At 45.4% G+C, this 21,405-nt stretch overlaps 1 long non-coding RNA gene across 1 annotated transcript; it reads left to right on the top strand.

Moving 5' to 3' along the window:
- Window positions 1–4,641: 4,641 nt before the first annotated feature.
- On the top strand, window positions 4,642–20,523 carry LOC121834015. The gene is made up of 3 exons (XR_006077003.1): window positions 4,642–4,875; window positions 17,302–17,429; window positions 18,314–20,523. It is a non-coding gene; the product is annotated as an uncharacterized LOC121834015 (long non-coding RNA).
- Window positions 20,524–21,405: the final 882 nt, after the last annotated feature.

Below are 21,405 nucleotides of genomic sequence, written 5' to 3'. Positions count from 1 at the left end.
CTAATGAAACTTTCTGGGAATACTCTCTAGATGTTGGTGGATGTAAATAGGGCATTTTTCAAAATCAACTTTTTTTTGCAGAAATTGTTTTTTCTGGGTAGTGTCCCCCCTTAAGCTGAGTGTCGTCATGCACTCCACAAAAAGAAGAGGTGCAGCAGATTAGTAACCATCCGAATGTTTAGCTACTTACCTACAGACTTATTTTTAATGTTGAAACAGATTACAGTCATGCTGAGATGCTGGGACAAGAAGTTAACTGGACAAGCTCTCCGAGCACTTACTCTCAACGCTCTTGATACAACTCAACTTCTGATGCCATGCTTCAACATGCATAAACCCTGTCCTAGAAAAAGAAATCTCTAAGGTGCCAATTTCCCGCACAGCTGGATCCGAACCGCAGCAGAACACCCTTTAGTCCAGGGTACCGTCCTAGGTCATACCGTTACTGCTGTGGCCGAGGATCAGTTGTAACCATGGTGCCACCTGCTCAGCGACCATGGTGAGGGATACAAGGATTCAGCGTCTGGCTGCTCCTCTTCAAGTGTCATCGTTTTGCACGCCATCTTACACTCCCACATAGAAATGCTTCCAGTCCAGGCTGTGTTATGGAACCGGAAATCGACTGCGGCTGGAGCTGGAAATCTATTTTACCAGCCGGGTTCCAGGCTGTTTCCACCCAGAAATGGACAAACTTCTTGCTGGAAATTAGATTTTTCCTCCTCTAGCTGGGAAACTTCCAGGTGGATCATGTACTTCCAAGCTGGAATTTCTGATTCCCAGGATGAGCAGCATCCATTTCCAGCTGTTAACGGGATTTCCAGCTGCTGCTGTATAATGTAGCCGAAAATCCGGGTGGAAATCTTCATTTCCAGCTGGAAGCTGCAGTTTTTTTTTTTTTCATGTGGGCTGATGACAAGTTTCCATATCAAAGTCATATAAAGACCTGATTGTCTCCTTAGTTAGGAATGCCAAGAGTGCAGAAACTTGTTCCAGCTGGGGAGAAAGAGAGGAAGCAGCCAGCACTTGGTTGTATGGGCTTCTGCCTTTTGGCTGCCTCAGGCACTCGGCTGTGTGGAAGTTGTGCCATTAAACACCTTGAACCTTGAACCTTACTGCATATGAACAATTTATTGATTACAGTGTGACTGCTGGAGATAATTTTTGCTCACTAAACAAGGGAAACTGCTGTTCTTGCAGCTCCTGCCATGGAGCTAATCAAAACCCTCATGATCTTGAAGGACTTCGCAACTTGTCTTGTCGAGGAATTATGGTATGGAACTTCTGCCGATCTCTTAAGACCCCAGCTCTCAACAGAACTTTCTTTGCTTTCCGATGGGGGAGTAGACAGGGGCGGGGAGCCACTGCCGCCCTTGTTGCCTTCATAAAACTAACACGCCTGTTTAGCAGGAGGCTCCAGCGGTTCTGACATAAATATATAATCTTCAATTTGATGAACACACACAAAGCATCACAAAATGCTGGCAGAGCAGTTTTCAACAGATGAAGCCATGTAGAAACTCAACTTATTGGGCAAACTTCACCTCAGCATTACTGGACATACTGAAGGATGCGCTCTGGCACATAATGCGCGTGCCCACAGCTGCCTTCAGAGTGGTGCAACCAGTCCATGCCACATGCAAATCAGAAATTCAGAGCCCATATCTATTGTGCACATGCATGATGGAGTGGTGCATGTGAGCAGCTCACTAGCTATCTAGTAGTTTCAGTTATGGCACAGCTTGGGCTCGCCACGATGCGTGCTTTGTTTTGGAATGTGGCACTTTTTTCAATTTTTTTAACACTGACCAATCGAAGCTGTATGTTCTTGGTTGGGCTACTGTTATATTTATTTTGCTTTTTTTTTTTGAGTTTGTGAATTTCAGTAGGTACAGTTTTTTTATATTATTAAGGTTTAATGGTACTTTATAGTAAATTAGCTTCATGTAGAGCTGTAATTACAATATTTAATCAATGGTGTCCCCAAACTTAGAGGTTACCTGCATTTGCTAACTTCTAAAGTTGTGAAATAAACTATGATATACGGTAGTCAGCATTGAAATACAATAGGTTGCTCAAACTAATTAAATATTAAGAACGTTCCTAACATATTGTATACCAATTGGACGAATGCCCCCCGATATCCCCCGAATGTCTCCGATGTCGGAGGCCCCAATCTAAAAATTGGGGGCCTCCGATATCGAAGACATCTGATCTGTGGGAGAAGGGTCGGAGAAATCCTGGACGTTCCAGAGAAATCCTGGACGCACTTGAGGTAGCGTCGTACATCTACGCGAATTACGGTTCAGAACAGTTGTTGCTCGTGAGGCTGCTTTGTTCTTATCCGTTCGTGGTTGAGTCTCAGAGAGAGGACATTGAATAAGTTTTTAAGAACTCCCATGTTCTCTTTCAAATCTCTTCTCAAAAGGCAGTATGGCCTCATTCTCCGTGGAAAGGGGAATGCCGTCGAACTTAGAACAGTGGAGGGCCGAGATGCGGCCAGGCTTGACGATGACCCGTTTGCTACTGTCATGTGGGCTGTCCGGCACCGTCTGGTAGAGTCCACGCGTATTAGCACTCGGCGCTTTCCACTGACTCCCCTTTGCACCAACAATCTGACTGGCATCATAGACCTGCAAGGATCATGGGAAGATGATCTGTTTGCTAAGCGTGTCGAGGCACTTGAGGCAGAGCAGGACCCGCTCATCAGGGACCTGCTGGAGGCCAGAGCGGCTTGGGTTGCCGACCCGAGCCTCATTAACCCTATGGCCTTGTCCACCACTATAACTCGTGCCTTTGGCACTCACAGAGTGCGTCGTGTCTTTCCGGATCTACCAGACCCAGTCCTGGCCGATATCTCGGTTGACGACTTCTTTGCTGGCAAACGCGGGTCCGTGACGCTGCCAGACATTGGGGAGGCCAAGGAAGGTCTTCGCGCGACCTTGTCGGCAGTGGCCACGCAGCGGGGTCTGGCAGTGACGTGGAAGGGAGATCAACTTGAGGTGGTCGGGACCTTCGACTTGTTTAAATGTATCAACGGTCCCACCGTTGACATACCAGACTTCCCGGCCGAGTGGGTACAGCAGACTCGACGTCATAGCGATACTGTCGGAGTCTCGCGGTCGAGAGGAGCCCTAAGCCGCCGCCGCGGGCCCCATTCGTTTGGGACCCGTTGCTCCGGCTGGTGCAGACGGCGGGGAAACATCAGGAGGGGGGCTGCCCGATCCTGCCCTTGTCGTTCAATGTCAGGGATCTTGTCGCCAAAGATCACAACTCGCTCTCTCCGGCGGAGAGCCTCAGATTCCGAGGAGGCGAAGACGGTGAGGCCGCCTGGCTGGCTCTCCCGAAGAGCAGAAGGAGAAGTTTTCAAAGGCGTTTCCGATGGGCTATTCCCGGACGGCTGAGGAGGTGGCCCTAGCTGCCATGGCCTGCCTTAAGCGGATCGGGGGCAATATCATACCCCCCGATCTCCTCGTGCCTGTCACTCCTGGCCCAGCGGGGTGCTTGGTCCCTTCGTATGTCGGTGTGGACCAAGAGGGTCGGCGGATAGTCGGCCGGACACCGGGATGGGGTTGGGGGCGATGGCGCAGCCGCGCCGGTGTCTAGGTGAACGAAGGAAGTCGGGCCCAAGGTAGCCATACGTGGTGCGCGTCGGGCTGTCCGGGGGGCCTTGCTGAGAGGGGGTTCGCGGCTAGGTCAACGAACGCGGTGGCCTTCGTTGACCTAGCCAGAGGGGAGACTAACCGTCACGTGCCCGGGGCGTCCCCGGCCGTAGCACCCGCCGTTCATATAAAGCTAACGCTGCCTGGTCGGAGTTCGGGTGTGAAAGCCGGTGGCGCTTCGGCCGCATTCGGAGCCCCCCTATGTCCTTATCCATGGATGCGACCTCACGCCTTCAAAACTGAAAACCGGACATGATCTCAAGTTTCAAGTTAAGAACTTCCATTCATCCTACCCCTAAGGCTAGTCTATATAGAGCTATGACTTTCATCGCTATGGGCAGGAGCCAGCTGAGTTTGTATTGCTTGGAAGGTGGAGGGGTGATGTGCTAGGGAGGTAAACCCCGTCCCTGTCTCCCATATTGTCTGCTATAATAGTTTAAAATGTCAGTCAGAGAGAAGCGGCAGGGCGAGGCAATTGCCCCCCTTGCCTTGCCCTCTTCTTCCGATGCCACTAATAGGGTATGCAAACTTGGGGATTCCCTGCCATAAATAAATGCAACCCCTTATGGCTGCCACTGCATACAAAGGAAAAAAAGAGAGATGTGGTTCATTTTTCTCTTAGATATCAGAGGGGATACAAACAGTCGTGGGTAGTTGCGGCTGAGTGAGCCAGCAGTGAGTGCTGCCTAAGTGTTCGATTCGGACTCTCGTTTAATCGGCAAGAAAACAAGTACCAGACAACTATTGGAACGTATCCTGTGAATGGCTCCTGGGATTTTCGCAAATGGTCTCTTGTCTTACAAATGAATGCACTCCTATTAACTAAGGGCACTTAGCGAGCTATATATCCGAGGGTAAAAGACTAAAAACAATGGAAAAGTAACAGAAACCAACAACACTTCTACTTGTTCATTGTTTTTAGCGCTTTTTCCCTCGGAAATATGGATCACCAACTAGCCCAAGTGCATACCCTTCTACACTTAGTGAGTTGCTTCCTCCCTTCTCATACTGCTGAGTCTACATTTAAGCATTCATTCTTCACAGGAGGACCGACACGACAGATTGACCTATCCGGTGATGCGAATTGACAAAGAGGACTCAAAGGCCATAACTGCGGTGTTGGAGAACCACTTATTTGAGGTGACGGACGGATTGGGCACTTCATTGATTTGAAGTACGATATAAAGTCTGCCTTGGCTTTGGATCTCATCACAAAGTAAGAAACTTGTTCACCAGAGGGAATATGTGTGCCATTTTTGCCTTTTTTTCCCATGTCCTAACATTAAAGTGTTGGCTTATTGAGCTCTATTCTACTTTTTTTATCCTTTCTATGCTGACTTTTCATGAAAACCTATGGCCTCCGAACAGGCTCATGCTCCCTCTTTTATGTCCTTTTTCAGCTGCACTTCCACATTTCCAATGCAACCCTCCCCTTGTGAACATATACATAGCTGCTTTTAGATTTTAGGGCTACTGTTCATTGCAAAGTGCTTGAGTTGTCTCAAGTTGTATGTAGCAGCTCCCATAATAAGGACAGAAGTACTATTCCACATTACAGAGAAATCAAGGGAGGTATTGAAATTTGATACAACAGCTGCAAAAATAAAAGTACAGTGGTCGCACTTCAACAGGCTAAAAATGCCACTTGCCAGTAGAGTTTTTTTTGTTTCAGCAAACGTTTGACTAACAAGGAGCCAATTGTACACTTCCCTTCCCCTAATTCTGTTAGCAGGCATTTACGTTACTTTTTACTGGGTGATTTTACACTCAGCACATAACACTATACTTGAGCAGAGTTCGTGTGAACCCTTCCTGGAAAGTGTGCTTAACTGTTTAATACTGAGTTTAGGCAACACTTCCAAATGGGGTTGTACTTACTCTACAAAATTCTTTAGTGCGAGTAATTAAATCCCCACTTCAAGTGTTGCCTAACTCTGTATGAAAGAGTAAAGCAGTCTCCAGGAAGGGATCATATAAACTGCTAAGTTTGCTGTTATGTAATATTAATTCTTGCTATAGAGCACACTAAACTTTTTAATACGGAGTGCAGGCACCACTTCTAAGGTTACAATAACTCTTCCTGGAGAGCGTGCTTAACTCTTTAGTACAGAGTTCAGGCAACACTTTTTCTTACATACGACAGACTGGTTGTCGCTTAAACAATTGTATTTAGGAGCAAAAAAGGGCAGTTAAAATAATGCACCAAACTCTGAAATTCAAAACCTGTAGACAGTCCTGACTCTTGCAAAACCATTTGTGTGACTATAGAAAAGTTAAGTGAGCACTCGTATGGGAGAGTAAAACATACACTAGTCGTGGAAAGGTAACGATTACCTATCCCTAGCAGGGATAGGCGGTATTTCAAATACAAGTAATTGAAATATGTATTTCAAATACTTTGTGTATTTTGAATTTCTATTTAATTACAAATTGGGTAATGCATTTGACGTGTGTATTTAAATACTAAAAGGTGGGTATTTCAAATACAATTGTAATTAAATACAATTTTGTGGGCGAAAATACATCCCTCAAATTTATTGGCACTGTCCAGAGCAGAAAGAAAACTACGTTCTGCACCGAATGCAGTGTCTCTTAATCAAGCACAAGCGTTTAGTGACTTTGTGATTACGGTGCTAGTCCAGGGCAAGAATAGTGATGAAATCGACGTTCACAGGCAGACTGGCTAAATAAGCGCCTGTGACAACTTGTGATGCTTTCCAGCCTGATTTCCATCCATAATTTTGCCTGGAACATTCTAAATGCGTGTGTCGTCCAGATTTTCGTTAACTGGTGCGAGTTGCAACAATAAAAAATTCTTTAGCTAGTGCTCCGTGTCTTGGTCGTCTCAGTTCTTTGTTGGTCTATACCAACATGTAATCGACAAAAAAAGCTGCTTGAGGCTCTGTACTTTTTCACCTATTACGTCCAAGCTGATTACATTTTTTGTGATTATATTTCTATTACGTTACTAGAGCCTCGCAAACTTACTCCAGAGTGTGCGTAGAGATACGTAGAAACCCGTTGCAGGTGCCCTGAAGTCGCTCTCGCAAATTTTGAGGAATGTATTTAGAAAAGTATTTGGAAGAGAACAAATACATTTGGTTGTATTTGTATGTTGTATTTAAATGCTTTTTGTAGCGTGAGCTACACTGGCCGAAATTGAGCAGTTTCGCGTGGCTGGCATAATGAGCCATGCTCCGTGCTGCGCAAGTGCGAGGAGCAGTGACGTCGCACGGCGCACAGCTGGCGAGGCGGAGGCCAAGTCGCCGCGGGCTCCGCCGCCACCGCGCTCGCCTCGCCAGTCTTCGCATTCCAGAGGAGTGACGTCACAGCCACGGCAGACGCACTGGCGGCGCCGCGTGCCCAGCTATGTGCCTCCGTTGCGCAGTAGCCAAGTCTGACGCTGCACCGGAGCTGCTTGATAGCACCTCTCATTTTATGCGCCTTAGCTCACGCTACGTATATCCTGGCATAGCCGAGCTAAGCCACCGCAATTTTTTTAAATGTAATTAGACTCGTAATTAAATACATTTTTGACGAAGTATTTTTGTATTTGTATTTTGATACATATTTGCATGTATTTTTCATATCCCTGGTCCCTAGAGAGAGTATAGCTTGCGATAACCCGGATTCTCTCCAAAAAGAGTACAGTCAACACCCGTCCATTCCTTTTTTAATTATTTTTTTAAGAGTGTAGAGTTAACATAATAATCCGAAACGAAAGGTCCCCTGCGTTTGGCCGCTTCGAAATGGCGGAACATAGAAGCGGAGATCGGCGGTCCCAGTTCGCGATTTCGATGAGCCCTATCGCTGCCGAAGCCTTTATATGCACCAAGATGCAGCCAAACATCACCAGTAAAGTCTGTACCTTGTTATTTTCTGTCTTTGCAGAAGAACACAGGAGTCGCGCAGTGATAAATTTAAATAAACCTGACAAGTGCTCGAGCAACTTCAACTTGTCGCGGCAAAACGAACACGCCTAACTTTTTGTTTGCTTTATTTCTCTGCCTTTTTTCGCTCTTTCTCTCGGGACTGGAGATGTTAGCGCCCAGGACTTGCCGTGTTCTACTCCTGTCTTTACCCGCCTGGTTGAGGTTGTGCCGGCGTGTCCGTTGGGAGCCATTCATAATGTCGGCAAACCGATTGCTCGAGCCTTGCCTTGTCCTGGTTCCTAATGATTTCCGGAATTCTAGAAAAACCAATATTGCTGGCCGTGGCTCCGTTGACACCAAGTTTTACGGCTAAAACAATCACAGAGCAACTGACTGTCTTCAACCTCGAGTGGGTGCACAAAGTACCATGCAGACAAGGCCCCAAAGGACACAAAACATAGGATAACAGCAATGAATGCCTCCAACATGGATTCCAGTGGGTTTTGATCAGATCCACGAAGAGGTAGCAGCATTGAACCATGGTATTGTGCAACAACCCTATACTGGTAACAAGTTACTGCTCCGTTCTAATTTACAACCAACTGTCTTTGACACTTTCAATCCAATCCGAGATCCAATCCGCTGTCACTCCGTGCGTGTCGCCAGCATTGCTCGCCTTGGTTGCTCTGGTTTCTCACTTTCGCTTGTTCCTTCGATAGCTTCTTGCCAACCAGTCGTTCCACTACCACCTAGAGGTTGAGAAAACTAATTCGTAGTGTTCACAATGATCTACGGGTACATAAAGTACATGAAAGGTGGGAAACGGGCCATTTTGCCATTTTCTCTCATCCTAAGGTTCGCGCCGAAGTCGACCGAGGACCTCACTCCTACTTTTGTGAAAGCATACTAGTAAAAGCCAAGTGAAGAAAAGGAAGGCTAATAAGATGCCAATGTGATCCAACCTGGCAGTAAGTATAGGGTGACTGAAATAACCAGGCTCGATCTAAAATGGGCCATAAAAATTGGCGCCTGCACATAGCAATCTGAACTTTGTGTCAAAGGTATATTTCACAGGTTGGTTTTTGTAAAATTACAAAGCGTAGCTCCCTTTCTGCAAAACATAGGGCTAAAAAACTTGCAAGGGTCAACAACGGATGGCGACGTAAACGACCAAGTCGAGCGGCGAGGCGCGTTTGGCGTCCGGTTTTCCGCAGCTCGCCAAGGCCTGGCTTCAAGACGCGCCCGCCGCAGCTCGCAAGACTCCCTGACGACTACAAGATCATCATCCGTGCACGTGGTGGCCTCAACCTAAGCTCGATGAGCACAGGCAAGCTGCAAGACTTCGTCTTTAACACTGCCCAGACCAATTACAACGTGGCACGCGATGATAAAATTCGAATCAATGCCATTCAAAACTATACTACTCAGCACCCCCTCTGAAGGGCGAAGAGAACTATTTTCTGGCCACATATATGACAAATCCTGCGAAGATCTCACGCGGAATCATCTTTAATGTGCCAGATTACGGTCCACCGGAGAACATCAGCCAATACCTAATCGACTGCAATCACGACCCGGCTATTCTCCTTGCCCGTCGGATGTCTCTCATCACTGCCCCTCTCTGCGGCAAAAGGTCCAAACCCTACGGCAAAAGGTCCAAACTCTACGGCAAAAGGTCCAAACCCTCACACAATAAATTACTGCCGTTTAGAAGGAAAATGCAGACTTACGACCCCTCCTTAAACAGAAAGGTTACCCCTCCAGCGCCAACTCCTACTCCTCCCCCACAACCCGTTGCAGTTGCCATATCCTCACCTGACAGCACCGCCCAGTCTGTCAAGCGTAGAGTAATCATACTATGGCCTCAAAATCGTAGACAAATTACACCGACTCAGCGTCAATGACCGAAATGTCTCGCATTTTCAGTGCCAGACTGCAAACCTTAGAGCAAAACGTTACAGCCGTTGTACGGCGATAGAAAACGCTGTCTCAAAGTACTCCTCCAGATTGGCCCAACTCACCAGTCAAATAAACCAACTCACCAACATCTCATCCCAGTTGGGGTCCTAAACTCCTCCACCACCCCCACCATCCATACCCTACCTCTAACAGTGCATCCCTCAATATGGCTTTACCTCTCCCACGCCCGCCACGCCTCAGTAGGCACCAAACCACTATCTGGCAATGGAATTACCACAGCTTCCGACTGAAGCGTGGCTATCTTTAACACTGCCTCCAGTCTTTCCAAACTCCCCCCGATATCATAGTGATTCAGAAAACCCGCCGCGCGGTCAAACTAGCCGTCTATAGAGCCTTCCAAACTCCTGACAACGAGGAACCCAATACCGCCATCCTCACTCGTAGACATCTAACCGCTTCGTACAAAAATCTTGGCGGAGTCGACGTGGAGCACGACATCATAGAGATCCTTCCCCAAAGGAAAGGCGACCCATGTCTCTATATACTAAACATATTTAGCCTCCCGTCGGCTTGCAAACACCGCTTTGGCGTCCTCTTCTCCCGTGCCTTGAGGGAGGAGGGTCCTCGGTAGCAGAACCATCAAACGGCGCTTGAATGCAACATAGAAGTACATTCGGACAGCATTGTAGACTTTGTCCAAACGGTGAGCTAAAAATACATATTTTTCGTGTATGGCTCGTCTAATTACTATTATTAGTATTACTATTATTATTATTACATTTATTATTATTTGACCGGGGCATTCGAGACCAACAAGCTGTGCGTTGTTTCGCCGTCAACGAGTCTGAGAGCGCTGTTTGTTACGAAGCTGGCGCCGGATATTATCTGCAAGGACGACTCTTCGCGCCTGTCCTCCGTTGGAATCGACAAAGTGGAGTGCCGTCACCTAAAGACCCGTTTCGACACTTACGGCTCCTTTCATGTGGCCGCGGCTGCGGAGGATTTTGAGAAACTTGCTGATCCAGCTGTGTGGCCTAAATCCAGCCTTTTTAAACCTTTCAGAGGAACCCTTCAGAGAGACATGCTCCACGCTTCAGAGGGACATCCCACAACCGCTGACAAGTGATGCCTGGCATAGATTTATTATATCAAAACGTCCGCGGCTTACGCACAAAAGCCGATTGCTTTTTTTTGTAACGTTACAGTGTCTAATTATGCAATCTTCTGTCTAACGGAAATTTGGTTGCGTCCTAACATCGGGTCCTCCGATTACTTTCCGCCTGGTTTTGTTGTGTACCGGCGCGACCGTGACTTGTTTCAAGGAGCTGGAGCGGGAGGCGGTGTGTTGGTCGCGGTCGACAGCTCAAGGAGGCGTCAAGATTTAGAAAACTTTCCTGAGAGCTTGTTCGTCGAAATTGAGTATGCAAAGAGAGAACGTGTTCTTATTGGTCTGTTCTATCTCCCCCCAGAAAAGCCACCTGGTGATTTTCAGCGTTGTCTGGTTGGGTTAGAAAAACTCAACGAGCTACAGGCGTGCAACGTTTTGACTGATAACTTTTATTGAAAGCAGAAATGCAACCATCTTTTAGACTTCTCTTCTTTTTTGGATCTGAAGCGGCTCAACAATGTTCTTAATAAGCAAGGTAATGCTTTAGATTTATGTTTTTCAAATACGAACGGTGTACGTGTGACTTGGAGTGAAATGCCAATGGTGCCTGAGGATATGTACCACCCCGCGCTTGATGTAGTGATCTCTATTTTTAATTACCCAACTCGCAGTCACTCTGATGCCTCTCCGCCGCAAGCATCGTATAACTTTTCGGCAGGAGACTACGTCGGAATGTTGCCCCTCAGCTTGAGAGGTGGTGGTACATTCCGACTTGAGGAACACAGAAGGGATGTGGTGAAGGCCACGCATGCCACGAGAAGCAAGTCTGAGCTTGTTGACCACAGGTGGACGACTGGGCATACGTTTGACTTGGACAATGCTGCTCGTGAGCAGAGGTGAGGCCCGAGGAAGTTCGTGGAATCGTGGTTTATCCGCCGAGACCCCGAGGCGTGCAAGACGAACCGGGGCCCCCCACCGGACGTTTACGGGGACTTGTAGATTAGAGTCGACTGGTTTTGACTCTCCCAACCACCGGGCCAGTTCACACTGATGATGCCACCCGGATAGGTGGCGAAACGTCTGTGTTGTTGTTAATTTTTTGTTGTTGTGTTAAGCCACTGTAAACTTATTCCGTTATGACTACCCTGGCTTTTGGAGCATATTTGCATTCAGGAGTCGCTTCAGCAAAGTTGCGTCTGTCGCCCCACAGTGCTTTTTTAGCTTTGATGCACACGTTGTTTATATGGGTATTCCATCTTAAGTCAAGATTAAATACTACATCTAGGTACTTAAATTATTTAACTCTTAAAGCTCAGAACCATTCATGTCATAATTATAGGCCAGCAGATTTTGTTTTAGTTATAGACATAAATAATGATTTTTGATATGGTGTGGAAACCCCACGATTCGTCATTTGTCGCACCAATGCCTATTTTCTTTTTTTTTTCTTTTTTTTGTAAATTACGGTTTAATTTGATCTGATCATCTTTTGTTTTCATTTTATTATGAACCACACAATTGTCTTCAAAAAGTTTGATTTGAACTGAATCGTCATAGGGTAGATCGTTTATAAATATCGAAAATAAAAAGAGACCCAGAACACTTCCCTGAAGTTTCCAGACCAGATCAAAAACCGCACAAGGTTTACTCCCCCTGACCTCGATATAGACCTTTCCAGCGGCAGTCTCGAACGAAGCGATTTCCAGCGCGCATCCCTGGTTTTGAGACTGTACGTCAGTGTTGCCCGACTGCGCTGAGCTGTGGGTTTTCTCGTCAGTAGGCTGTGGCAGCCTGCGTAGGAGCAATTTTGAATGCTGGTGGCGGCAAAATCGCCTCACTTTATTTTTTCTTTTGTGTTCTGTGGCGATTATAACGGCACTATACACTCAGCCGTGTCAACCTTAACTGCCTAATATATTTGACCACACCAGAGGATAGCCGAACTGCATGGGTATTGCCCCCTCACTATATGAAATTCAACGAGTCTCATAAATCGAACAACATATATTGTACGCGTACCCCACGGTGCCGCGTTATCCGGACATGATTTGAGAAAGGTCTCAAATAACACAGCATATCCAAAATACAGTGTCGACGACAGTCACTTCACGACGATCGCACGGAATCCGGCTTGTCTTGGGGTACGTTTTGAAGAGTGATGTTTTTTATACACAGCACTAGAGCGAATGAACGAACGTGTCTATTTAGTTCCCATACCCCGGACCCTATCAGCTACTTCTCGCCAAGACCGGGAACATATCCGGGAAGGCTTTTCGGAGATTATCTCAACGGAAATAATCCTCGAAGAACGTCGAACGGCCTGCGTCGCGGGCTGCTTGACGTTCGCTTTCTTCGCTCGTTTCCTGCGAAGGTACAGAAGGCTATAAGTCCTGGTATTCCCAGGTTCTCACAGTGGAAGATTACAAAAACACGCAAGCATCCTGAACAGGCAAATAGAGTAAACACTTACAAGGAAAGCCGGCGAACTCCGAACACACGATGCAGGTGGGGAGTCGCGCTGATCGGGTTTCCACAGCTCAGGCGGGTGGCAGAAATTTTTGGCTAATAGGGGTCACTCGAGTCGCAAAATGGCGGCGGCCAGCGAGCTGTTTCTGCAAAGGTCTATACTGTCTCCGTGATAAAAGATAAGAGGAAAACCATATAATAACTTTAAAAAAGAAAGATATGTACTTGTCTGTGTTTCTGACCTCTTTGGGTTTATTCTTTCTGTGTTTGTAAGTCTCTATAAACAAGCTCCCTAAATTTTAATTCAAGTTGTGTGAGCTTCATGTCCTGACTCAGTACGTCCGCCCGTCACCCTGTGTTCAATCCCCGCAACTTCTTTCAAGCCGTCAGCTACATCTCAATAATTAACTTTCTGCGGCTCCGTCTACGCTCCCTGGGGCTTTGCTTGCGAAAAAACGTGGCCCACGCCTCCGTGGACTTTGTGCTGGGATTCCACTCCCATACTTGGTTGTCAAGCTACAGGATCATGCAGATTTCAAGAATAGAGATATCCCAGGAACTTCGACTCATGAGAATGACTCTCCCCGGCCACGACAGCACTCCTCGATACGTTTTATGCCACAGACCCTCGTTCCTCTTCCTCAGGAGTTCTGCAGTCGGGCTCTTGGAGGCCGCAGGGGTAAAAATCCTGGGGAGGTACGCAAGTCTTGCCAGAAGGCTTCGGACTTCAACTGAAACCCCCTGTTGTACTTTTGGACAAACAGCTTTCCCCGGAGGGACTTCTGTCTCACGGGCCCAAGTTCGCCCTAGACCTTCCAGCATCGAGGGTAGACCAACTGACATCCGTTTACAAGGTAGCAGCAAGTAACCCTGAAAAGGATCGTCAGAACTTCGTAGGGACAGCTGTGCATTCCGTTTGTGCCCACCTGCCTCCTCCAGGCAAGTCATATGTATACTCAACAGTAGAGGAGCTCCGCAACGCCCAGCTAAAGCTGCTAGAGTAAGAAAAGATGGTAGTTTTCGTTGTTATGAACGAGGACATCTAAGAGGAAAAGGTGGAAGCTGCACTCGAAAAAAGAACTGCTTTACTCAAGGAAAGACCTTCAGGGTCTTTAAGGTCTGAGGCTAGGGAGATATGCTCTCAACTGAACCTCCCCGCTCTGAGAAAGAAATGCGTTAGCTTTGCCCGCACATCAGTTCATAAGAGTGCCTTTTTTTTTCTGCAAAGACCCATGCAGAAAACGCCCCGCTCCGCGGCATTGTTTCGGAGAACGGGTGCTGGCAGAAGAATGGTCTCCAACGGCCAACTCTGCCAGCAACACCAGCGGTCGAACCAACGAGAGCCCCTGGGAGACAGACGGTCTCCAACACAACCATGGCAAATCGTCACCAATGACTTCTTCCATCTCCACAGTGTCACCTACCTACTTGTAGTGGACTACTTTAGCAAGTACATTGTGATAGAGCAAAAGGGGGACACCTCTGCTATCACAGGATCGCAACCCTAAAAAAGGAGTTTGCTTGATTCGGCATTCTAGAAGGGGTCTGTGACAACGGCCTGCCATTCAACTCTGAAGCATTCAAAGGGTATCTCAAGTGCTTGGACATGACAAATAATCCAAGTTCTCCTGATTACCCACAGTCGAATGAACTTGCAGAGAGGTCAGTTCAAAGAATGAAAACAGCTTGACCAAGGCACCGAAGGAAGGCAACGACCTGTCTCTTGTTCTTATGGAGCTTAGGGACACACCGATGGATCAGCTCCTGTCCCCATTGGAACTGCTAATGGGCCGCAGTATCACAACCCTCAAGCCAGCTGCTCCGCGTTAACTTGAGCAGCACTACAACATCAGGGAGGTTCAAGCACGCCTTCAGTTCCATCAAAAGTGTCAACACCGACATGGTGACGCACACAGCAAACCACTACGTCCTCTGAGTCAAGGCGAGAGAGTCTATTTCCGTCGAAACCACAAATGGGAACCCGGAATTGTGGTCCAAGTCGGACAACAGCCACGATCATACCTAATCAGAGCGGAAGACGGGGGAGGGGAGGGGGGGGGGGCATTACAGAAGAAATCGATTCCACATCTGACCATTCGCTTGAAACAACAACGCGATCCCTGAGGACTACTACCAACTCACGTTCAACGACCAACCTCACCAATGTCCTGCCCAGTAGTCCCGCATACCCGAAACCACTCGATCAAGCCATCAAGTTGTTCAGCCAGCAAGGTATCGCCGAGTCTGTGGACTCTGAACTCTTAAAATTCGCATAAACTTTCTTTTTGCAAAATAAAAGGGAAAAAAGGATCTGTTATGTATTTAGAAAAGTATGGTTGGTGGTGCCCACTTCGCAGTTTCTCACAAATCGGCGTTGATACCCACACGTGCGACTCAGCTAGCCTTACACCACAAAACAGCTATGTGCCTGGCGTCGTTCCCGTTCTCGTAATAAAGTTTGTCAACCAAAAACATTTCAGTATGAACAACGTTATCCACAAACACGGCACGTGTCAGTTCCTGGATCTCCTGGATGTTTACCTCCACTCAACCTCAGTGGAGTACGAGGGCAATGTTTATATAAAGAGAGCGGAGGTGTGCATCGGGTCATGCTTTGCAACAGTTCTGAGTAAGGTATGTATTTACTCGCACAATGAACGCACTCGCGTAATGAACGCACCCCCCAAGTCGGCTTCCAAAATTTCGACTTTTTTTTTTCACTTGCATATTAAACCCACCCTCAACTGGGAAGTCAAAACTTTGACCCCCTCCCCTTTCCCCACACGCGCGAAATGAACGCACTTTTCTATCCTGGTGCAGCGAGGTCGCAAATGCATGGGTAGCGTGGCCGAACAAAACGCCTTGCAAAAGGCCTTAAAAATAAAAAAAGACCCATTGGAATCATTTATCGAAACTACAGTACGAAAACCAGTGTCTCCCACTTAGACTTGGTTCTTTCTAATTTAACTTCTCTTGAATCACGTCGGACAGTCGCTCGCCTTACTCTTTTTCATAACTTTTATTACAACATGCAATCATTCATGCTCACTCACTGTAAGTCTGTCTCATACATTTCTTTGCGTCATGATCATTCCTTAAAAATTGCACCTATATTTGGTCGCACTAATAGATACAAATACTCTCCTCTTGCTCTGTCCATTAAAAATGGGAATTCTCTCCCAAACGACATAGTCACTGAATAGAATGATAAAAAATATTCCGCAAAAAATTTTTGGCTTTGGTACTATGTTTTCAGCGCCATGTCTGCTTGTGTTTCCTATAAATTGTGCACTGAGTCCCCAGTTCTGTTGTGCCCGGTTTCTGTAAACTTTGTTCTGAATTCTGTATAGTTTGTTTTGCGTTTTTGTTTGTTGTTAATTTTTAACCTTAGTTAGTTCTTTTATTTCCATTATATCATTGCATTTGTTTGTATTTTTCTACCCCCCTCATGTAATACGTTTGAACGAACGTATTTGAGGCGAATAAAACTTGAAATTGAACTTGATTCGAGTCCATTGAGCTGCGAAGGCGAATACATCGGCTATCGGAAGATGCCTAAATGCTCGCTTTAGGGAACACCATTTAGATGTTACCAAGGCATCGTCGGACTCGTTCCACCCAATAGTTCTGCATGCCCGTACCTGCCACGATTGCACCCCAAACTTTGAAAACACCACTTAGCTAAGTTCACACATAGATAAATGTGGGCCCGAAACAATAGAAGCGTTTAAGGTCAGATATGCTGTGAGCAATGTCTCTGGGACATCTTTGGCTTTGTCGTCAAAAAAGCTGGAATTTCTAGCGTAAAAATTATCGTAAAAAGCTTGTTGTGATCAATTAATTTTGTCTTTTCCTTTATTTTCCCCCCTTTTCAGGGGTTAATTTCCTGATTATAATGCAGTTAATGTAAAGGTACAAGCGAGCTGGACAAGAACCTAGCTGTGTTTGGAGATTTGTGTTTGTCCTTTGTCCCTCTTGTTCCCATTTTCCAAGATTATTTTCGTCATTAATTTCCTTTCTTTTTTTTTTCTTCCTTTCCCCCTTTTTCACGAAATTTCCTTAAGTTTTTCCCTATAATTTTTTTGCTATCATTTTAATTTGGTATTTTTAAAGTTTGTGAGTAAATTGGTTTTATATTAAATTTTGAATATTTTCGTTTTCTTTCAATTCTTTGTCGTTCAAGGTCGTAGCGTAATGGGCATCTCATAAATGTTCGCTGCTCATTGAAAGAACTCTGTGTGTCTGTGTTTGTCCTTTACGTGTTTTATTCTTTCAGTGCATTCTGTCAGTTCCTCAAGGCTCTTCTCACATCATGTGGTGACATTTGCGTCCAGTGTTATATAGCCCTGTCACATGGAAGAGGTGGAGGAGACCAGCTTACTAAAGAGTATATCAGCATCACTGGTATTTCCTTTCTCGTTGGAAATGACTTCTGCCCCTTTTGTTTAATGGGAGTCCTTTGCATGTTCTTTGCTTACTTTTCAAACGGTTCAAAAGTGTGATATGGGGTAGGCAGTTATGCGACAATGGTGCATGCCCAGTATATCACGGTAGCTTAAACAAGAGACTTTGGAAGTGAACATCAGGAGAATCTCCTGTTTCATTCTTTCTAATCCAGGGTGCCAATTTCGAAACATGTTGTACAATCTTTAAATAACTTTTAGCACAAGGAAGGAAAAAGGAGAGGAGGCATTATGTCAGTTCGCTATGCAATTCTAGAGATTTTACAACAGTACAGTACAGGACACCAAGCCGGTTGGAACCAGATCATTACATCTGTCAGTGTGGCTTCTAGGTACTTTAACTAGCTTATTAGTTCGCAAAAGAGCTCAATGAATTGTGGAGGCTAAGCCTCGTAAGACTTCTGCAGACTGACTGCACTGAGCAATAAAACGAAGAATTCAGCTGGATTGTGTAACGTAGAAAGATAAACCGGGAAAAGAGCATGGGCAAAACTGGGGAGCTAAACCACGCAAGGCATTTCTTGCTATGTCTCGTCTAAACTATTTTCTTTGTTGCTGCACTTTCTGTCATCTTTAGCAGGCAGTATGCACTGATTTCACTTACATATTGGGTGGATTCGACCATAAAGCTAGACGTTTGTATTAGAAAACCAAGCGTATGTTTTATCGGAGTAATGGCACATAGAATTTGCACTCTTTTTAAGAGGGATAATTTATCTAAGCCAATTGTTTCATACTAAATTGCCAAAGATTCTGCCCCAGTTTTCAAAAACAGACTGGCAAATGCTTTCATTTATTTAGTAAATTTGATCTGTTTATTTACAGGAAACACTGCCTCTATTGCTGTCATCAACAGCCAGCTGGCTGAAATCAAGCCACCACACAGCTCCACGAGACTCCCAAGGGCACTGAGCACACGCCTATTCTGGAAGGCTTCCGAATGGCGCCACTGGCTGCTGTACCACTCGCTTCCCTGCATGTACAGGGTCCTTCTGGACCAATACTGGCCGTACATAAAGAAGCTGGTGGAGGCCGTCCATGCACTTTTGAGGGACACCGTAACTCCAGCATCCATTGATGTTGCACGCGAGTTCTCCCCCTTCGGTTTCTTTGTGTCCTGCTTCGGGCCAGCTTTAATAATGTCATATTGTGCTTTCAGAGAAACTCCTCTGGACCTTTGTGGGCATGACAGGGAGGCTGTATGGAGCTCCAGCAATGACGTTCAGCCTGCACCAGTTACTCCACCTAGCGGAAGCAGTGCAGCAACTGGGGCCATTGTGGGGCCATTCTGCTTTTGAATTTGAAAGCGGTAACGGGCAGCTTGTGAAGCTGGTGAAAGGATCAAATGCTCTTCCGGAAAGGGTAGTGAAGTATCAGCAGTTGGGATCAAACTTTGGTGTCCTCGCTTCTAAGTGACAGCGTCAAAGTGATGTGCTGTGATATTCTGGGATACACTAAACACCAAAACTTCAAGTATGCAAACGAAGTGTGCCTGCTCGGTTCCTCTTCGAAGGCATCCTTGAGCAAAGAGGAACAGAGTTGTCTTTCCGCTGGATTTGGGGCCGCCTTTGATCAGGCTACAGAGTACAAGCACTTCGCATGGAAAGGGCAGATTTGTCACAGCCGAAACTATGCCAGGAGTAAAAAGACAGACTCCTAGGTCATTCAAATAAAGGATATGTGCGATTTCACCATTTTGAGAGTGTTGCCTTTGAAAGGTGAGGTAACACTTCTGTGCAGGGAAGTTGTCATCACTTGTGCAGGTGCTTTCCCGCAGCACATCAGGCTTTGTTTTCTTTCTCACGTGAACTTGCAGGCTGTTAAACCACAGCAGCTGAAGGCACCATGCCTTTTTCTCACTTTCAGGAAGCCCTCAGCATGCTATGTCTGTGATCTGTCAAACCTTCTTGAGCGCGATTGATGTAATGTAACCAGGTGTGCCGAAGTAAAGTGACTGTTCCCTAGGAGTTGAAATATCCAAAACTACATCCTGTGATAATTTGTCCCTGTTTTGCCTTTGTGTCAACAAGGGAAATCTATCGAGATTGTGCCTTTCACATCTTCAGACTTCTTGTTTTGCTCCTAAGGTGTTCCTTCAGGTAACTCTACATTCATAAGTGATTTTCTTTGTTTACAATTTGTTATACTTCGTGTGCTTGATTTGCTCTTCTGAGACTAGTCGGGCTAATTTGATTATCGACCTGTGGAAGATGGCTATTGTTTGAGTAAATCAATTCCATGTCTCAGCCTCCTAATGTGTCTTTCCCTAACCTTTCTGACAAAAATGTGTGAAGCTTCTAGGGGTAGCAGTAGGGTAGGCTTGTTTTTAACTGCAAGCAGGCAAATGAGAAAATCCCTCTTTTGTTATTATAATGCAAGTTGAAAAGACTGAAATAGACTTAGACCTTTCGTTATTCTGTCTACATTGCATCATAATTGAATAGCTTCAAAAACCTTCTGTATTCGTGGACCACAAAATAGGCTTTTGTTAATAGCATTTCACATATGATTTGATTGATTTTGTTTTCATACTTCTGTGTTAATTTTGACTAGTTAATTGTTTTAGTAACTATAGGTTATGTATGAGGGTTATAAGTTCTTGGCTCTCTTAATTACTGTACTGTCATTCGATGATTTGTCTCTTAACACCTACAAGTACTTGTGAAAATCTTAAACTGGCACACGTAAAACTGAACAGCAAGATAGTTACTGATGCTTGTCTAGTGAGCTTTCAAACACAAATATTAAATAGAGCGTGCACATTAGAATGTATAGCAATGTATTTCTGGGGTGGAGTTGCCCTTTGAGGTTATTACTTGAAGTAAGCATTTGTGCAAGTTGGTTTAAATTTATGTAGTGTCTAATGGCCTTTCGGTGTCTTGGGGGTTCTAGTAATATTTTTTTTCTGAGATCAATCATAGTATAGAAATAAATGTAGAGCGGATGCAGAGGATGCTAACTGCTGTTAACGAATTCCAATAAGGTAGAAATGTTTGGCGACTTCATTATAAAAAACAATTACTTTTTTTTCATTTCAATGCTTCTAAAAATGCCTTCTGCACTTGATGGGCCAGCTGCATTCTTCAAGTTGGCATGAATCTGCCTAGAACGTGCCTTTTTTAGCTCGTCTTAGCAAGACATAATAGCAGTAGGTGATGCCACTAAAAAACCTGTGTCGACATTTAGCTAAGACAGCTCTATATCAATTTCACTATCCACTAGCTGGGCTGAGCATTTTCAATTCTAGGCATACTGTAAGTTTTGGTTGGCAGGAATTCCATTTGTTCTATATTATTTCCAGTTTCCACAAACTGGTATATATGCTTTACAGAATAGGCAACTCTGCCACCAAATGTAATACCTATAACTTAAATTTCCATAGCTGTTTGCACTTTGTTGGGCCAGCCTAACAACTAAAAAAATATAAACGACATATATATCCGAGATTTTTTGTTTCGCGAAATGTTTTACCTGGATGCCTGAGGGTTTTTCAGCGAATTTCTGCTAAGTGGGTCTTTTACAATACATTCAGGTTTCTAGGAACCACATTTTGTTTTCAATATTCATTTCAGTTTGCACAAACTGGCTTTGGGGATAAGTTAACAGAACAGCTCCCTGAATGGAGGTTCCAAGTATAGAGCCAGATACCTAGGTGGTTTTAAAAAAACCCAGTATGTGACCACTATAGTTTCTCCTCCTGGATTTGTTTTCCCACAATATGTATCACATGGCGTAACTGGATATCAATTTTCAGGTGATGGTTCCACTAACTTCATTCTGGAACTGAAAACTTCCAGAGCAGAATTCAGATTCTTCATTCTGGAACTGAAAACTTCCAGAGCAGAATTCAGATTCTTCATTCAGGAACTGACTTTTCCAGAACCAAATCCAAATTCTCCAATTAGGAACTGACGTTT

The sequence above is a fragment of the Ixodes scapularis genome, unplaced genomic scaffold (genome assembly GCF_016920785.2).
Source record: "Ixodes scapularis isolate PalLabHiFi unplaced genomic scaffold, ASM1692078v2 ptg000247l_1___fragment_3__unscaffolded, whole genome shotgun sequence".
Lineage (NCBI taxonomy): Eukaryota > Metazoa > Arthropoda > Arachnida > Ixodida > Ixodidae > Ixodes > Ixodes scapularis.
Note: the sequence above shows the minus strand (reverse complement) of the source record. Positions and strands in the feature narration are given on the sequence as shown.